General features: G+C 38.1%; 1 long non-coding RNA gene across 1 annotated transcript in view; it reads left to right on the forward strand.

Moving 5' to 3' along the window:
* The first annotated feature begins 625 nt into the window (after positions 1–625).
* The window catches only part of LOC108524183 (uncharacterized), a 40371-nt gene continuing 20725 nt past the window's right edge, over positions 626–20271 (forward strand). The window contains exon 1 of the long non-coding RNA XR_001883995.1: positions 626–1253. This is a non-coding gene — a long non-coding RNA (uncharacterized LOC108524183). The remainder of the gene's footprint in view (positions 1254–20271) is intronic.

A 20271-nucleotide genomic window follows, 5' to 3' on the forward strand; every position in this document is an offset into this window, starting at 1 on the left:
AGTGAGCCTTTAAAGGAGGGAATAATTGGTGACACTAAACACCTATGACAAGTGAATGAAGACTAAAAAGTGACTATGGATTCAAGTAGGAGGTTGCAAGTCGTGCCCTTGGTAAGATCAGATTTAGTGAATTCCAATTGCAGGAGATCAATTGGAAGTTGGGTTATAAACATAAAGTGACAAAGTGGTGAAATAAATGTAGGCGACTCAAAAAGTACAGCTGGCTGGTCCAGACAAGGAAAGACAATAGGGTGGTGAGTGCAGAAGACACGGGGAACTAGGAAGAGAATATTGTTTGTGTGTTTGATTCATGTGTAAAGGGAGAGACATCTTAAAATGCTGAATTACTTAACAAATGCTTGCATAATACCTGCGAATGGGCTGCTACTGTTCTAAAAGCTTTGCACATGTTCACTGATTTAATCCTTATAAGGAGAGGTATTCTTATTGTCTCCATTTTACAGATTAAAAAAGTAGCCTATAGCCACGCAGCTGGGAAAGAGTGGTGTCAGCATCTGTCCCTAGGCTACCTGGCTCCAGAGTCTGTGCTGTTAACCATTACCCACTGGGTCCACTCATATTGTTCTGCCAACTATGCTGATGGGAAGGGGTCATCCATGGAGAAGTAGAGGTTGAAGGTACAAGAGGGGGAGAAAAACCAGTAGGATAAGTTCCCTCATGTGGCGGGAGGGGAATAAGATCAAGAGAACAGGTGGAGAGGTTAACCCTAGACAGGGAGGAATATTGAAATGGGAGGAAAAGAGGATTGAAAGAAAAGGTCGAACTGTAGGTAAATTTGTAAGTTTAGTGGCAAGAAATAGGAAAATATTTCACAAGTGGTAAGGGAGAAATGGCCTGGAAGCAGAAGTAGGGAGTAAAGAAGATCATGATCTAACCTTTTGATCCAAAGGTTTTATATGGAATATGGGAAAGAGAGCAACTTTCACTTGAGACAGGGCTGCTGAGTGTTTCTGGCGGAGCCAGGTTTCAATCAAGTCAAGGAGGGAAGGCTCAATGAAGAGGTCCAGGCTGTAGGGGGCTGAATCATGGGATGAGAGTTACAGAGGGCTCAGAGGGAAGATCTGGAAGGGAGGTGAGGAATGGGGATTGGGTTGAGAAGGAAGAGAATGGGATACCAGTTGGGTTTATGTCTTGGGGTGGGGATCAAGGATAACAAGGTTGTTTCTACGGTGCTTGGTGAGTTTCCCTGGCTGAGAGTATACCAAGAAGTTGATCTCCTGGTGGGGGAGCAGGTAAGTAAGTGGGTGAGGAGAGAAGACGAGGAAGTGGTGGGAGGTGGGGGTGGTTCAGTAGTCAGGGCCTCCTGGAGGGATTGCACTTCCAAATGAGCCATCAGTCTGCAAAATGGGAAGTCTTCAGCCTCTGACAGCAGTCACTGTGTTCTGGATCCATCTGTGAAAGCTCTCGGGAAAGGCTTGTAGGAAGGTTTATAATTCTTTGTGGGCTGAGAAAAGTTTTTCCCCTCTGGCGTTCTTGGTCTCAATTATGACAAGTCTTATTACATTATCTACCAATAGTATATTTCAATGGAGTAGGATGGCCATATTGTCATAATTGAGACCAAGACAAAGTTACAAGTGTTCAGGCAGCTGGTCATCTGGCTCCAGAGGGTCACTCTCAACCACACCACTATACTGCACCCCACATATCTGCAGCACACATCAGACAAAAGAAAAATTGCCTTGTTATTAGAGAGATATTACAACAAAAGGAAAAAAATCCCCCAAAAATCCCTAAAAGAGAAATGAGCAAAAGACCCAAATGGACAATTAACAGAAAAAGAAATGTGACTGACCAATAAACATATGAAAAAAAGACTGAACCTCACTTAGAGTTAATGAAATACTTCTTCACCTATTATATTTGCAAAGATGTAAATAAAAGTTAATACTACAGACTGTTATCTACTTCTGATGGAATACTATACAGCCATTAAAGAAATGAAGTAGAACTACATATTCTGCCATGAAAAATCTCATTATATTGTAAAGAAGAAAAAACTCAAGATACAGAATAATATACTTTGTAAAATACTATTTACAAAAAGTTTGGGCTCCGTATATGCATAATTGACCTTGTAAATGGTCAGAAAATTTGGGGAAGAATATAGAAGGAATCACTATCATATCTAACTGGAGAGTAGGATAGGGAGTCTAAGGGAATACAGATCATGAGGAGGAATGGTAAGTCTTTTTTAAATGCTTTGTTATGGAAAATTACAAACATACACAAGGTGGAAAGATTGATATATTGACCTTTCTCACATTTACTTACCACTTAAGTTCAACAGTAACTAATATTACTTGATTATGCTATCCTTTTATTCTGTTTGAAAAAACATTTACCACTTACATGTTTTATTTTTATACTTTAAAAAACCTGACATAATGAAAGTAAGATTCCCTCATGCCCTTACAACCACAGTTTGCTAGCTTAACCTTTAGTGCCCACAAGCAGGAGAAAGCTTCCGGGATGAGGGGTCTGGAGAGTGTTAGCCACTTTGCTCTTGAACTCATGTCACCTGTGTAGCTAGAGGGACAGCGAACCTTATCCAGCTACAATCAACAATACTTAAAGAGCAACTTCAAAGGCAGATTGCCCACTCTGTAAGGGAGAGTTTAATATGCTTACCATTCACACCCATGGCCCCTAGTCCATGTTTTTATAAAGGGACAACTTGATTTATCCTGCAGGAATGTTTTTATCTCTGTATTAAGGTTCACTCCATTTCCCAGTAGAGCTCAAAGCTAAGAAAACAGTGTCTTCCTCCACTTCAAATGATGAGTCTTGGGCAGCTGCAGTTGTTGCCAAATGTTACCCTTGGTCACAAAGGCATGACGGATGCCTCATGCTAGAAGTTAGGGGAGTTTGGAAAAATACGGAAATTCTCAGGCACTATCTGGGGGCACGGTGCCAAAGTCTGAGGACTGAAAATGAGAATACCTGCCTCCCAGATGCATCCATTGATTTACTCACCCATCATCCATTCCAATAACATACCCTTGGCCAGGCTTTATGCTAGAGTCAGGATTACCAAGTTGAGCAGCACATAGCCCCTGACCTTCTGGAGCTTATGAAATCTGGAATGGAGCTTAGCAGTTTGCTTTGCTTCCTCTGCCGGAATTGTTCTTTCCTATCTTGTCCACCTAGTCTTATTCATCCTTCAGAATTTAGCTCATGAGGCACCATCTCCTATGAAAGACATTTACAATTTAGTGTTTCCTCTGCTAAGAACACCCCTTCTATCTTGTCCACCTGTGATTACTCACCCTGCAAAGCCAGTCTTCATCCCTCTAGCCTTGCCTGACCCTTCAGATGCAAGTTAGTTACTGTGTTTAGCAGATTGCATTACTTATCCTGACATGTTTGCCTCCCTTTAAAACCCAGCCTTTGGTTCACCGTTTCCCATGCAGCATGTGGCACATATTTATATTTGTTGAATTAATGTGTAAAATAGTGTAACACCATAATTTATCTTGATTTTGTGCCACTTAGACTTTTGTAAGTGCCTCCAAAGATAATCTCTTTGGCCATTAGCTCTTCCACAGCTGCTCCTCCTTCCTTCTGTATTCTACAAAAGCACAGATCATTTTATTTGAGACTCTAAATAACAAAAGCAGATCAATGTCTGAGTCCTAGCCCTAAGCAACTAACATTTATTGCTCGTCCATTTGAATATATATTGGTATTAATTTTGAAACCCTTGCTTGATCCCCTCCACTTTAAATATTTTAAGTATAAGAAGAATTAGAACTTACAACTAAGATGATTATATCAATGTCCTGCTGCAAAGTCTGGATGGCATGAAGGTCATTGGAAGGCTTTTGTATAACTGTAGAACTTTAAAAACAACTGACTAACACATCAGACAAAAAATCATATTATAATGAATAAACATTAGACAAGAACCAGAGGACCTGGCTTCTACTTCCTTTTGAGGCCTTCACTTTTGCAACAACAAAAAAGGAATGAATTAATGTTTGAGTGATTTTGTGATTTCTAGGGTCCTTCTTGGCTTTAAGCTTACATGAGTCTATAATCCAGGAAGCAAATATTTTCTGTAAATTGAAACAAAAGTAATTCTCTTATCCAGGCTCATCTTCTCTCATCAGCCAAAGGAGAATCTTTCCTATAAATAGTCATTAAGACATTGGGGAATGTTGTAACATTTTTCTTTGTGTTATTAATCCTTTCTGTGAATTGAGACACTTACAGGTAACAAACAAGGAAAAAAAATTCCCCTTGGGAAATTGACTTCAAAAGAAAATTCCAACATCTATTGTTTCTCTTGACATCTTTTTGGCAAAGATATCTTAATTCTCGCTGCCATTGCAAATTTTGAATTTAATCCAATGGGTGAAGAGACTCCATCCTTATTTACAATTCCCCTGTTGATAGCTCCCATATGGGTGGGAGACTGGGCTCTCTGGAGCCAGTCTTGGCACTTAAGTTTTTGGATGTGGCAGTCCAAAAGACTCCTGTCATCTTTCCTGTCTGTATTACTTCCTTCTCCAGCTACAGGACTGCCACAGGACTTCTTCATAGTACACCTTGTTTAATATGCAGTTCAAATTTCCATTTAACATCAATGATTCTGAAAAAAGAAATCTAGTAGTTTCTTGATTTTATAATTTTCAATCAATAATTGATTGAAAATTATCCTCCCAATTCAAATTTCCATCAAATAACAGAGGGAGAGAGGTAAGAAGTGGCTCCAACCAAAAGAAAATTAGAACGGTAACTGCTAATAGTGATCATGTGCTTACTTTATACTAAGTTTTATCTCATTTATTCCTCACATAATAGTAGGTATTATTATGTGCCCCATCTATGTAGAAGAAGTAATTGAGGTTTAGGGAAGTTAGTATCTAGTCTAAGATTTCACATTCTACCAAACTGAAATTCAGATGTGGAATATCTGACTCCATAGTCTGCACATATAATCCCTCTGCGATCCTGCTTCTCAAGAACTGTGTATGTATGCTATTAGAATGGGAGATATATAAGGTTTTTAATGGATTCCAAAATGGTAATAGAAGCTAATTGTTGGCTTGCCTCCTGAGTTATCCACAAAAGAAGTTTTGGACAATACATAGATCGAAGTCTTTACAACATAAAGGAAAAGCTTAAGAAATATCCACTGAGTAATATTTCAGGAGCGATTAATGAGTTGCATTCCTTAGGGTAAGTGACATCAGCTGCTATAGCAAGTGCACTCATATCTCAGTGGCTTAGCACAACAAACATTTATTTCTCACAGTTCAGTGTGGTCAGTTGGTGGGCTCTGCTCTAACACCATTCAAGACTAGTGGAACTAGTGTGACATAAGTCAGGCAAAATTTAAGGGGGTGCCGAAGATATCAGTGATCAAGACAAATAGTATTTTATGTATGTATGTATGTATGTTTGAGACAGAGTCTCGCTCTGTCTCCCAGGCTGGAGTGCAGTGGCCCGATCTTGGCTCACTGTAAGCTCCGCCTCCCAGGTTCACGCCATTCTCTTGCCTCAGCCTCCCAAGTAACTGGGATCACAGGCACCCGCCACCACGTCTGGCTAATTTTTTATATTTTAAGTAGAGACGGGGTTTCACCATGTCAGCCAGGATGGTCTCGATTTCCTGACCTCGTGATCCACCCGCCTCGGCCTCCCAAAGTGCTGGGATTACAGGCCTGAGCCACCGCGCCCGGCCGACAAATAGTATTTTAATACAGTATTTTGAGACTTCAAGTTAATGCAAAAAATCCATACTGAACAAAGTATCAAAATTTTAAACAAAGACAAGATCCAGCAGGACTGGATTAAGAGTGAGGTAGATGAGACTGAGTTGTGTTGGCTAATTACAGACTAATTTTAAAAACCTGACTAAAAGTAGAATGACTTGTACTCAGAAAATGTGCAAAACAAAAGCATGAATTATTGTCCTCTCCCACCATTCCTAGACCCATGATAAAGGGGAAGAAAAGGAGGGTTCCTAGGCCAGCAGGGGAGCAAATGTTACATTTTCCCATCATTCCAAGAGAAGGAACACAAGGATGTAGGGACTGAATTAGCTTTGCTTTGGGAACCATTGGATCCTAAGGAACTGAGTTTGCTCATTCAGACATAGAGAAACAGTTATTCCATTAGCAGTCCTCAGTTAGCGACTGCCCTGGAAAAATAACCACAGTCTTTTGTTTTAAGGGGCTACCTGAGATAGTTGTTCTCATGGAAGTCAGCCAGACTGCTTGTGTATGAGGTATCTTGTAACTATTTTAAATTATATTGCCTAAAACCAACTGTTATCTTACATTTTGAATCATATTTATACCTAATTGTAAACTCTTACATTACAGACGAGTTGCATAAAGCTACTTTTAATACAACACCAACAGACTTCAATTAATACAAACCATTGTCTTGTGGTCATAGAGAGAAAACTTTATTATATAGTGGCAGGTGCACATGAGCTCTGGACTCAAGAGAGAATCGTCCTGGGCACCCTATCAGTACACATTTACTTAGACAGGCCTTGCCTGGCAATCCTGACTAAAGTAGCATCCCCACCAGTCACTACCACATATCTTTATTTTTTATATTTTTATATTCTTCATGGCTCTTATTCACATTCTGGCATTTTCTTATTTGTTCACTTGTTTATTATCTGTTCCTCACCCCAAACCCATCGCATTGTAAATACCATGAAATCAGAGACCTTGTCTTTTTTGTTTGTCCCGTTACACAGAACAGTGCCTGGCAAACAGAAGGTGCTCAAAAAAATGTTGGAATGAATACACAAATAAGACGAAGTCAATCTATTGGTTCCACGTGAACTATTCTTTCTTCACAAAATTTCTGAAGTGATTAGCACATTAATACCCTCAGTTGATAGCTGTGTTTATTGTTATTGTGAGGGGTTACAAAATATCCCTGGACTAGTGAATAGTAAGGAGGAATAATTACAGTACAACATTCAGGCTTTAGATACAAGAAATACTTTTTTATCCGATAAGAGAAACCCGATTTAGCTTGTTCCACTGTAACAAGTTACATATACATAGCTCCAGGTCAATAAACCCTCAGGTTTCAAAATGATCACATTTTCTAGGCCTTTCTATGATTCTTGATAGACAATGAATGTGAAAAGAGCTCTGGAAAAGTGGCCTTGTGGCGGCAGCTTTTGTAGATGTTAAACATTCAACATTAATGACTCATTTCATACACAAAAACACACACACTTAGGATAGATAGATAGAGTGATAGATGTACACATGTATAGATATATGGGCATAGGTATAGACAGATAGATCTGTGCAAGTTTCCTGATAATAACTAGAATGAACTAGCACAACATAACTCAACACATGGCATTAACATTCACAACAGAATTCTTGCCCATCAATTACTACATCATCAAGCAGCATTTATCCACTAAATAACTTAGAGTAATTTATGATCCAAGGTCAAGTAACTGCCACTGATTCAGCATCTTATGAGCTATATTAAAATTCATGCATTTTATCAAACTGCGTACACTTTTAGATATTGGGTCGTATTACTCTCTTTAGTAGCAATACTTATCACATGAACCAATCAATTATAAGAATCCATAATGAAATCATGCTATACCTATTCAGAGCCAACTCTACATTTCAACATTCTTCATATTTTAATATTGTAGCATTATATGCATTTTAACATAGCTAAGATCGATGTCTTGTAATCAACATCTTATGAATATTTCTTTTTTTAATTTTCTTTTTTTTAAAAAGTTGTTATAAAAGTAATGTTTTCTCATTAGTTCAACTTCCCATCAATGTAACTTAGAATGAAGAAAGTGGTATCTGCAAGAAGCATGATAGACAGGTATATAATTTTAATTTATTAATAACTCATACAAAGTGATTTTTTTAAAAGCAGCAAGACCTTGGGAGGTAAACGGGCAAAGAGCGTGAATCTTCCATTCACATAATAAAAATATAACAATCCAGTAAATATTAATGGCCTCACTAGGACTCAAAGAAATGCAAATTAAAACAAAAAGAAAACTACATTTTTGTCTTTTAGATTAGCAGGGAACAATTTTTTTTAAATCAAGTGCTAAGCAGAGTGAAACAGAATGAGCACCCTTATCAAATGGGTACAAAGTTTCTGGAAAGTAATTTGGCTGTATACTTTTAAATCTTTCAAGTGTTTACACCCTATTTATTCTTCTAGGGATGCATAATGAGAAAGCAATCGGAAACAGGTCTAAATACATTCTCAAAGATGGTAACTGGAAAATGCCAAGATACTACATTTATACACTAGATTTCAGTTATATAAATAATTTAAAAAGATAATAAAATTTGGCAAGATATTAATGGGTAATTTTATTCCTGTTCTTTTACACTTGCATGTACTTTATGAAAAAAAGTATTATTTTAATAATCAGAAAAAAAATTAGAAACTGAAAGGAAAAAAATGACCATAGGATGTTTTGACAATTTCCATTTCTTACCAAAGAAATTACCACAAAAATCTGCCTTCATATGAGACTTACACACTAAAAATTATGTGTGTGGGAGCTTTTATATATTTGCATAGCATGATGCACAAGGTAAAATATTTCATTTTGTTAGACGTAGGAAATTTAACATTCTTGAATTTTAGTTCTCGAATTTTACATTTTGGGGCAAATTGCTTTGAAGCTTGTTATTAATTGTTATTATCATTTGACTCTTTTTTAAAAAAACACGGCACCTCATTGGTTAAATTTGCCCTTTAATCGTTGTCTTCCTGGATGAGGAAGTTTTCAATGTCCTTGCTAAAGATGGTATTAATCAGCTCTTTATTATCTCTTGCAAATAATAGTTGGATTCACTTCACATCATATAAACATTTATTTATTCAAAAATCCAGCAGAGACTATATGTTGCTAATGAACAGTTGTGTAATAAAAACATTGCAAAATCTCCTTTTAATAGGACTCTTCCTCTGTCCAGTGCAATAGTGCTTCAGCATGGAGCAGTTTTCTGGAAGTCTTTGGCTGATTCTTTCTCCCGACCTCTCAATCTTATCTCCAGTCTTGACATTTTATTTTCTCTTACATTTTCTTAAAACAAACAGACAAAAACACAACAGGCCTTGGCTTGTGGCTTTGATATCAGAAAGAAAGCTAGTTAAAGTTGGTAGTAAGTTTATATACTGTATTTCTTATGTATTTCAATAATTTCCTTATATTTATTGCTTCATGTATTTACACTTTTTGTATTTTACTTTGGTGTGCTAATATAAAGGATATGGTTCAGGACCTTAAGCATCTTGCAGGCTCATTAGGGACGGCAGGATGTGGGAGCAGATATATAATCAGCATTTACAGTTTAAGGTGAAGTGTGTCAACCCTTCTTTAATTTAGTGTAAGTTTATGGAGTGTGTGCCTTTGGCCAGAGAGAGTTCTGGGCATTGGATACAGTGCTGTACAAGGCATAGCCTCTGCCCCTGAATAACCTATTCAGGGTTGCTGGACTCTGAGACTGTGCAAGAGAGGTGAGCTTCCATTCACTGGCCATCTCACATGCATCTCAGATCCTTTCCCACTTATCCCCCATTCCTACTCCCAAACTCTAGCCAAATGAGCTTCTCAGTCTGTAGATCTGGAGTAAGAACTGGAACTTGACTTTTTTTAAAAAGCACTCCCTGGTAATTCTGCTGCCCAGTCAAGCTTGGAAACTACCATATCACCTAACAGCCTCAATGACCTCACATAGATATTATAGGATAAATTGCTAGAAGGCAGGAGGAAAATGTGTCTGTGAATCATTTTTCCTCACAGCATCTTGCTGCTATTAGAATTTTAAAACAAAGAATATAACATTGATGATATTGTCTCTAACTCAATACAACTATATAGATAACACAACTCTGTGCTCTTCTAGAGGATCCTTACCTTTTGTAATTTATTGAATTAATATTCAAAGTTATTTATTTGCTCTCATTTTTAAATAGCCTTCTCATGAAAATAATGGTGCAGTCCACTTTCTTGTTGTTTGTTCGGTTGATCAAACCTATTATTCTTCTCTTTCACCATTCCACAAATGTGCAACACCTTCTTTCCTCTGGGCCTTTGCACATGCTATGCCCATTTCCATTCATTGGCTCATTCATACTCAGGTATCCAGTGTGGAAAACAATTCATTTTGCACACACAATAGCTCAAAAAAATGTAACTCCCATGCATCCTGTCACAGAAAGCTTTTGGGGAATATGTGAAACAAGGAAGACAAAGACAAGGCTTGGGAAACAGCTAGCTAAGGAACAGTAGCCAAGGAAAGGAAGTACCAGAGTGAAAACTGTGCTGCAGCATGCAGAAGCCCAGAAGGGAGAGCTCTAGGGGAAAGAAAGAAAAAGGCTCTTGAAAAATAATATAGACAAACACATCACAGATGTGATGGAATAATTAGTCATGGAGAAAATTTTGAAAATGAAAACAAAAGCAAAACAGGTTGTTGATAAAGGAAAGCATAATTCTTACATACTGTTTGGCTCAGCAGTGAATAATATTTACATCATTATTGTAGTATAACTATTGATTATTTACTTTACCATAAATCGTGATATGACTTTATTGGGATAAGGGGACAGGGGAACTGAGTGTGTAAGCAATGATAGTGTAAGGGTATTAAATGCAAAAAATATCAATAGAGAAGATGTACATTGAATAAATCAAGAAATAACACACATATTGGAAAGTAATATAGAAAGAAATACCAGAAGAAATGGCTATAAGAACTCAAAGCAGTTGCCTCAATCAAGGGTGGGTAGGGAATAAGGGATGGATGTTCCCAAGGAAGTGTGTTATTTTCCTACAAAAGTCTTTTAAGCTTTTGAAATATTTTTGTTTTTCGTTTACAAGCATATTTATTTCTTTGATTAAAAAACGAATTGATATGTATGTATAAAGCAGCTACCATGTACCTGGAAAAATGTTTAACTCTGACCATGATATAAGAAAAGTGATAAAACGTGATTCTGCTCCTCCAGGACTGTAAAGTCACTTTGGAGTATGTAAGCTACCATACTTATATAAGAATCAATAAAAGAAAAAGGTGTGATTAAATCCGACGAGAACCCAAAGAAATTTTGTGTTCAAATTATATGAACTTTAGTGTTTAAAAAATGTGTAAAACAAAGAGCCTTTTAAAATTTATAATTTTTTTCCCTTACTCAAAGGATGATAATAAAAATGAATTACTCGGTTTCAGCTCCTCCTTAAAGGTCTACAAATTTGGCCCCACTGAAGCCTCTCTGAAAGAGACTCTGCTGAAAAACACCTAATCTCTACATTGCTACTGTAATGGCTGCCTTTGTAGTCTTCAGTCTTGGCTCTGTTTCTTTTTTTTTTTTTTTTAAAGAGTTATTAAGTGCTTACTTAATACCAGGCACTTTTGTGTTTAGGAGAGGAGCACTGAGTTCATGTTCCCTTTTGCCCAATGACTGTCTGAAAAGATGCTGCAGAGATGGCTAAAGAAGAACAGACAAATAAGGAAATCAAAACAAAAGAGTCAGAGGAATGAAGGGCAAAAAAGTTGAAGGATACAAATATTGTGTTTGTCAGGACTTTGGGGGCAGTTTCATAAATGTATTTCTTGCCATCGTTGCATATTTCACTTGGACATCCTGTCACTTCCTCTGTCCCCTCTATAACAGAAATATTTGTTAGGAAGGTTAAAATCGCTAAAAAAAGTTGTTTATGTGGCATATTTCTTAACAAGAGATTTATCTTCTGTTCCTCTGAAAAATGTTAAATTACAGTGGTCAACTAAGCCTATAGAAGGATTAAGCAGGCTCTGGTTAGAAGGTGTCAAATATACTTAAATTATTTTTTTTTTTAGATAGAAAATCTCTGAAGGAAAGATGTATCTCAGAGATCCACCCTTATGTATATGTTAAAAGTTTTTTCCCAGCATTAACAATACCAACAGTCCCAAAGCCTGAGCACTATATATTAGGTTGGTGCAAAAGTTATTGCGATTTTCACTATTACTTTTTTTTTCAGGTTTTTATTTTTTTATTATCACTATTACTTTTAACGGCAAAACCCATAATTACTTTTGCACCAACCTAACAGCTTCTTAGACTAGTGGATTGGATAGGCAATATATACATATGAACTACATTTTGGAAATAGGAGGCAAATATGCAGAAGAAAGCAACCAACTCTTGTAATCACCCTGCTTACAGTAGATTACTGTTAACTTTTTAAGTGACATTTATTAATATGTACATATATATCATATATATGAGAAAAAGAAGTGTCATATTGTGTATATATGATCTGTTCTCATGCTTTTCTTCCTCTGACATTCTGATCCACTTTTTTTTGTGCTGGACGAACTTGTCAAGAATTTGGGGTATTTAATCCAGGCATGAAGGAACAAGGCAAAGCTTTAAAGAAATCCAGTTGCCTTTTACATCTAGACCTGAAAACCTGTGGTATTTCGTGTCCATGAGAGATGAAAATCAAGTTGGAGAGAAATTATTCTGTGACTATTCATTTAGTTAAAGCAGATAACATATGAAAAAATTAAAAAGTTAGGTGTCATCTATTTAGGTATGACCTTATCCTGGAAGGATTTATGGCCAATAAATATTAGATATTAGATATTGTAACACAGGGCTAAACATCTTCATAAAAAGTTTTAAAAAATTTATTATGATAAATATACATGTGAAGTTAACCATTTTTACCATCTTAATGTACAGTTCTGTGACATTAAGTGCATTCACTTGGTTGTGCAACCATCCCCACCATCCATCTCCAGCACTTTTTCATCTTCCTCAACTGAAACTCTGTACTCATTAAACAATAACTCCCTATTCCCTCACCCCCTTTCCCCTGTTGACCACCATTCTACTTTCTGTCTCCCTAAATTTGACTACTCTAGGTACCTTATATAAGTGAAGTCATACAATATTTGTCTTTTTGTGACTAGCTTGTTTCATTTAGCACAATCCTTCAAGATTCATCCATGTTTTAGTGTCAGAATTTCCTTCCTTTTTAAGGCTGAATAATATTGCATATTATGTGTACACTGCATTGTGTTTATCCATTCATTTGTCGTATTATAAAATTTTACATGTATCAGTCACTCATGTGTTGGAACTTTCTCTTCCCTTGACTCTGTGACAGAGTCAGCTGGGTGATGACCAGATTTGTGATCCCCTCCATGGTGTAGTTGTTGGACAGCAGTGCCCAGACAGGGACTAACTTTCTGACTCACTCGCATGTCTAGGTGGGTTTCATGATAAGTAGCTGCCCATGGAATGTGAGAGGAAGTGTGTGCATTGTACCTGAGTATGCATGATACTCTAAATATCCGCTGACAGGCTGGTACCTGGACAACATTGAAACCATGAGATGGCAGAGCCACAAGGTGGAAGGAGTCTTGGTCTATGAGCCATCACTTTGAGGGGAGCCTCTCGAGAAGCCCTTCCTGCTAGGAATTACATTGGATTTTGCATAAGTGAGAATTTTATATGTTAAGCCACTGAGATTTGGGAGCCATTAATCAACCCCGTCTAATGCAACTTTCAAGTCCATCTGTTTCAAGTTTCTTCTCCTACTTTCTAATTCTTGTTTCTCAGTGTCCATTGTTGACTTTGCTTTCCTCTGCCCTATCTCCTGCTTTGTAGTCACTGGGTCATATATATCACACTTTTTAAAATAGTGCCTGTATCAGTTCTCTCCTACCTAAATGTGTGTGTGTGTGTGTGTGTGTGTGTGTGTGTGTGTGTGTTTTCCATTGTAGTTGTTGTTGTCTGTTTTTGTTTTTGTTTTGAGACAGAATCTCACTCTGTCCCCAGGCTGGAGTGCAGTGGTGTGATCTCGGCTCACTGCAACCTCCGCCTCCTGGGTTCAAGCGATTCTCCTGCCTCAACCTCCTGAGTAGCTGGGATTACAGGCGTGCACCACTACACCCAGCTAAATTTTGTATTTTTAGTAGAGACAGGGTTTCACCGTGTTGGTCAGGCTGGTCTCGATCTCCTGACCTCGTGATCCGTCTGCCTCAGCCTCGCAAAGTGCGGGGATTAAAGGCATGAGTAGCTGGGACTATAGGCATGCACCACCATGCCCAGCTAATTTTTGTATTTTTTGTAGAGATAGGGTTTCACCATGTTGGCCAGGATGGCCTCAATCTCCTGACCTTGTGATCCACCCGCCTTGGCCTCTCAAAGTGCCAGGATTACAGGCGTGAGCCACTGCGCCTGGCCAAATGTTCTTTATGCTTTAGTTCAAGCAAAGGTAGACCAAGGGGTAAGGCCATGCCAACTGGGAGCTTGGGATACTAATCTATAAGTGGTGCTTACAGACCATTGTAAACACAATATATATCTTGTATATAACAATAACCTTCAAAGGAGGATACTGCATTGCTGGAAAGAAGTACACTGAAAAGCCTTTGGCTGAGGGCTGAAACCTTCATGGGGCCTGCTTCAGTTGCAAGCAATAGTTACTAAACTGCATTAGGAAGCAAATGGGTTCTGGATAATGCAGGGCTCTGATTTTGTGAGTGGGGACTAGCAACCTGCTCCTTCTATGAGCAAATGTTGAGCAAATATTTTAAAAACATCAGTTTGCAGGCTACTCAATCAGCCTGCAAGTTCCCAGCCTACTCAAGTTCCCAACATAATCTTTGTTCAGACCACCAACTTTTCTTGCTAGTTTTGGGCTATTTCATTTCACTCCAAACTGTCGTTCTCCCCTTCATCCTCCTCACTGTTGCCCGAGTGATCTTTCTAAAGCACAACTCTGATCATGTTATGCCTTCCGTTAAAACTCTGAGGCTGCTCTTTGCTGAGGGTGGATATTCTTAGAATGGATCTGTCTCACCAGCCACTGGGAAGCAAGTAGGTGAGAAAAACCATTTAAATAAGGCAGGTTATAGTGCCTTCATCCCAAATTATAAGCTTATGCCAGAGAATGAGAATAATGTGGAAGATGTGAATCTTACATGCCTGGCTGTTTCTCACCTCTGAATCTTTGCTCAGATTGTCCTTTCTTCCAAACTTCCAGAAGAATATTTACTCACCTTGCAAGCCTCAGCTCAAAGGTTATCCCTTCTATGAAATCTTTGCTGACAAGTTTCCTACTCCTCATGATCTGTTTCTTTTTGTTTTTTCTTCCTCTCCAAATCTAGAAAGTGGTCAAGAGGCAGAAAAGTTCACAGTTTTCTAGCATTTAATAAAGACTCCATGACCGTGTGAGAATGGTTATTACAGCACCATCATTTTAAAGGAAAGTGTATATGTCTGTTACACTGAAAGTGTTTAGCAGCTGCATGGTGCTTCATGTCTAATACATACGGAGAGCATTGGCAACTGCTCCCTACTGGATTCCAAGACTGCGGTGTGTGTATAGACGATGGGAAACAGGCCCATCCTGTGGGCTAAACTCAAGAGTTTAAATATCTCCTTTGGGCAGAGGAAGGTTCATTTATCTTTTCCTCTTCCTGAATTCCCTTGTTCATTTGGGTGCTATCAATCATCCTTTTGTTAGGAAAAAGAAATTAAATGTCTTACAGTGAGTTTACTTTGTAACTGGAGTGATCTTAGAGGAAGAATAAACCAAGTTATTCTTGTCTTGGAAATCTCTTTGCCATTCAAGATTTTTGGTCCACACACTTGAGATGCATAATTATCTGCTGCCATTGCTATTGTTTTATTGACAGCCTTCAGGTGTCAGGCCCTTTTGATTGAAGGTGAATGCAATTTATAGCATAATGTTCAGATGCTTGAGTTTAATTCCACTAAACTTCCATTATAACACTATGGTCTTATTGAGGATTTATAACCGAAAGAAGATAGCCATGAATAAAACCTCTCTGTGGTCTTTACTCACTTCAGGTCCCACTACTAGCTTTGGTCTTCTAGCAGTACTCCCTGGTTATCAAACAAACACCTGCACAGGTGACACTTAGCTTTGGTCCTGTGGCTCACTACTGAACAGAAACGTTGACTCCCCTGCCTCAGGTTTTTCTTTTCTGGAGGTGGAGAGAAGAAGTGGTCAGACACGGAGCTAGCATTGCCAAATGATTATTTATTTCTTCAGAGAAGTCCCCTAAACATAAATTCTTACATTGCTAAAATTTTCTTCACATCCTTCCCTACCAAAAGCAAATTTATTCACTCTTCACTAAAGGGATGGTAAATTCTGCAGCCCCATCCTCCAACCTTTGCCCCCCATTCCATGGAAGACAGCACTAATAGATTGCAGCATTCTTTTCCTCTGAGCCTTGGAATCCTCAACACAGAACACCCCATAGTAACTATGAATAGACTATAGTTGACAACCAAGTTAAAACCTTTGCACTATCTATGGGTCCCTATATGCCAAACACTGATTATACAAAGGTGAATAATACACAGTCTTTGCGTTCAAGGCCACTGCATGCGAGTAGGTAAAAGAAAGAGTCCCTTATCTCCCTCCCTACCCCTACTGCACTTTCTGTTCTTGAAGAATCCGTTAACCGGATAATTTCTACTTTTATGCTTAAAAGTTTAAAAAAAAGGCACAGACTGTTTTTATTCTCAAGTCTTACCTGCTGCAGAAAGGTCTAAGGTTGAAATACTTTATTTAATTATAAAATCTCATAATTTGTGTTGGTTTTTCTTCTACTTCTGCTTTAATTACTTCTGGCCTAAAAATAGCATAGCTTCATGTTTCAGTGGCAATAGATTTTAATTTCCTCTTGTGGCTAGTAAAGCAACCCACCTACTTCAATGGGATTTTTTTCCCCCCACTGACCAGATAGCCACAAAATTTCCTTCCTTAAAATCCTCAGCTAGTAAATGGTGCAATTTGGAGCTGACAGCTGATGAGCGAAAGGGGAATTGCTCACTTTGTCCTGCAGCTTGGGAGTAAGTGGCCTCAGCCCTGAGACTTCATAGACCTGAGAAGTACACTCAGCTTCTTCTGCACAAATCTCCTCCTCTGTCTTCCCATAGTTGCCTTGAGGAGGTGACATGTCTCTCAGTCACCAATTAGAGATGATGCTTCAAAAGCAAGTGTACCCCAGAACAAAGGCTTTTGTTTTCACTCTGAGGTGTAAATGATTTAAAAAATACATGTAGCCAGAGCAAAGAGGAAGCGGGAGAAAGCTGGCCAGCAAGTGGAAGGGGAAATGGGACTTTCCCAGCAAGAAGAATCTGAAACGTGGGATAAAGGGCACGCGGAGGATCTACCGTGGCTTACCTACAATTTTAACTAAGTCTTGCCTTTCGCTGACACTGAGTGAAAGTACTTGACTGATGTCTTGGATATCTTTAAAGTAAGGGGACCACTGAGACTCTTCTGATCATCTTGTCTCCATTGCACATGGATTGATTGCTCTTCCCTGCTGAGAAAGGCACAGGTTCCTGGATGCTCTTGATAAACCTAACGAAGAGAATCCAGGGCCCAAGAGATTCAGCTGGTTCCAGTCTTGCTGAGAAAGGTTGTTCCTTCATTTCAGCATCTGGCTTCATTTTGTGCTTTCTTAGAAATCTCCATGTGAGGAAGAAAAAGTTATCTGCATACATTTCTTCTGAAATAGATCACTGTATGGGATGGCTGACGGTATATGGGCTTTCTGTGCCGTACTTAGTGACCACTAGCTGAGGACTCAGGGAACCAGACGCCTCATTACTGTTTAAGACTGCAGTTTCTCTCAGGCTCTGAGGTGCAATGAAAGCTGACTGCTTCTCTAATTACTTCCTTACACCCTACACTCCTCCTTAAGGACTAAGGGGCCATTTCCTTTGCTAGTTTTGACTCTTTTCAGTGTGTCTACTCACTATTTGGCTAGAATGTTTACTACATATATTTCACTTAGTGAATATAGTGTTGATGTATTTTAGTGTCAGTGTCAGGAATACATGAGTTCAACACTAGATCTAATTTTCAAACTGGGCACTCCTGGTGAAGTTCTGTGGTCTCTATGAACCACAGCATCATTATCTTTAAACTGGAAATATTAATGGGATGTATGGAATGTGTTTCCATTTCTTTGTGTCATCTATGATTTCTTTTGGCAGTGTTTTGTAGTTTTCCTGGTAGAACGTTTTCACCTCCTTGGTTAGGTATATTACTACTTTTTTTTTTTTTTTTTTTTTTGGCAACTTTGTAAAAGGGGTTGAGTTCTTGATTTGATTCTCCACTCGGTCGCTGTTGGTGTATAGAAGGGCTACTAATTTGTGTACATTAATCTTGTATCCAGAAACTTTGCTGAATTCTTTTATCAGTTCTAGGAGTTTTCCAGAGGAGTCTTTAGGGTTTTCTAGGTAAACAATCATATCATCAGCCAACAGTGAGTTTACCGATGTGGATGCCCTTTATTTCTTTATCCTGTCTGATTGCTCTAGCTAGGACTTCTAGTACTATGTCGAAAAGGAATGGTGAGAGTGGGTACCCTTGTCTTGTTCCAGTTCTCAGAGGGAATGCTTTCAGCTTTTCCCCATTCAGTATTATGTTGGTTGTGGATTTGTCATAGATGACTTTTATTATATTGAGGTATGTCCCTTGTATGCTGATTCTTCTGAGAGTTTTAATCATAAAATGTTTCTGGATTTTGTCAAATGCTTTCTCTGCATCTATTGAGATGATCCTGTGATTTTTGTTTTTAATTCTGTTTATGTGGTGTATCACATTTACTGACTTGCATGTGTTAAAACATCCCTGCATCCCTGGTATAAAACCCACTTGATCATGGTGGATTATCTTTTTGATATGTTGTTGGATTTGGTTAGCTAGTATTTTTTAAAGGATTTTGGCATCTGTGTTCATCATGGATATTGGTCTGTAGTTTTTTTTTTTTTTTTTGGTTATGTCCTTTCCTGGTTTTTGTATTAGGGTGATGCTGGCTTCATAGAATAAATTAGGGAGGGTTTCCGCTTTCTCTATCTTGTGAAATAGTGTCAAAAGGATTGGTACCAACTCTTCTTTGAATGTCTGGTAGAATTCTATGTCTGTTAAGTCCAATTGTTCCAAGGTATAGTTTAAATCCATTGTTTCTTTGTTGACTTTCTGTCTTGATGACTTGTCTAATGCTGTCAGTGGAGTATTGAAGTCCCCCACTATTATTGTGTTGCTGTCTACTTCATTTCTTAGATCTATTACTAATTGTTTTATAAATTTGGGAGCTCCAGTGTTAGGTACATACATGTTTAGGACTGTGATATTTTTCTGTTGGACAAGGCCTTTTACCATTATATAATGTCCTTGTCTCTTTTAACCACTGTTGCTTTAAAGTTTATTTTGTCTGATATAAGAATAGCTACCCCTGCTCACTTTTGGTGTCCATTTGCATGAAATGCCTTTTTCCACCTTTTTACTTTATGTGAGTCCTTATATGTTAAGTGAGTCTCCTGAAGGCAGCAGATAGTTGGTGAGTTCTTATCCATCCTACAGTTCTGTATCTTTTAGGTGGAGCATTTAGGCTGTTTATATTCAATGTTAGTATTGAGATGTGAAGTACCGTTGCATTCACCATGTTATTTGTTGCCTGTGTACCTTGTTTTTTTTTATTTTAGTTTTTGTTTTTTAAATTGTATTCCTGTTTTATAGGTCATATGTGATTTATGCTTCAAAGAGGTTCTGGTTTGATGTATTTCCAGGATTTATTTCAAGATTTAGAGCTCCTTTTAGCAGATCTTGTAGTGGTGGTTTGGTAGTGGTGAATTCTCTCAGCATTTGTTTGTCTGAAAATGACTGTGTCTTTCCTTCATATATAATGCTTAGTTTTGCTGGATACAAATTCTCAGCTGATAATTATTTTGTTTCAGGAGACTGAAGACAGGGCCCAGTCCCTTCATGGTTTCTGCTGAGAAATCTGCCATTAATCTGATAGGTTTTCCTTTATAGGTTGCCTAGTGCTTTTGTCTCACAGCTCTTAAGATTCTTTCCTTTGTCTTTAGATAACCTGATGACAATGTGCCTATTGCAACCTTTTTGTGATGCATTTCCCAGGTGGTCTTTGTGCTTCTTGTATTTGGATGTCTAGGTGTCTAGCAAGGCCAGGGAAGTTTTCTTTGATTATTCCCGCAAATATGTTCTCCAAACTTTTAGATTTCTCTTCTTCCTCAGGAACACTGATTCTTCTTAGGTTTGGTCATTTAACATAATCCCAGACTTCTTTGTTCGTATTTTCTTATTCTTTTTTCTTTGTCTTTGTTGGATTGGGTTAATTCAAAGACCTTGTCTTCGAGCTCTGAATTTCTTTCTTCTATTTGTTCAATTCTATTGCTGAGACTTTCCAG

Source organism: Rhinopithecus bieti, unplaced genomic scaffold (assembly GCF_001698545.2).
Source record: "Rhinopithecus bieti isolate Rb0 unplaced genomic scaffold, ASM169854v2 scaffold_78620, whole genome shotgun sequence".
In the NCBI taxonomy this organism is placed as follows: Eukaryota; Metazoa; Chordata; class Mammalia; order Primates; family Cercopithecidae; genus Rhinopithecus; species Rhinopithecus bieti.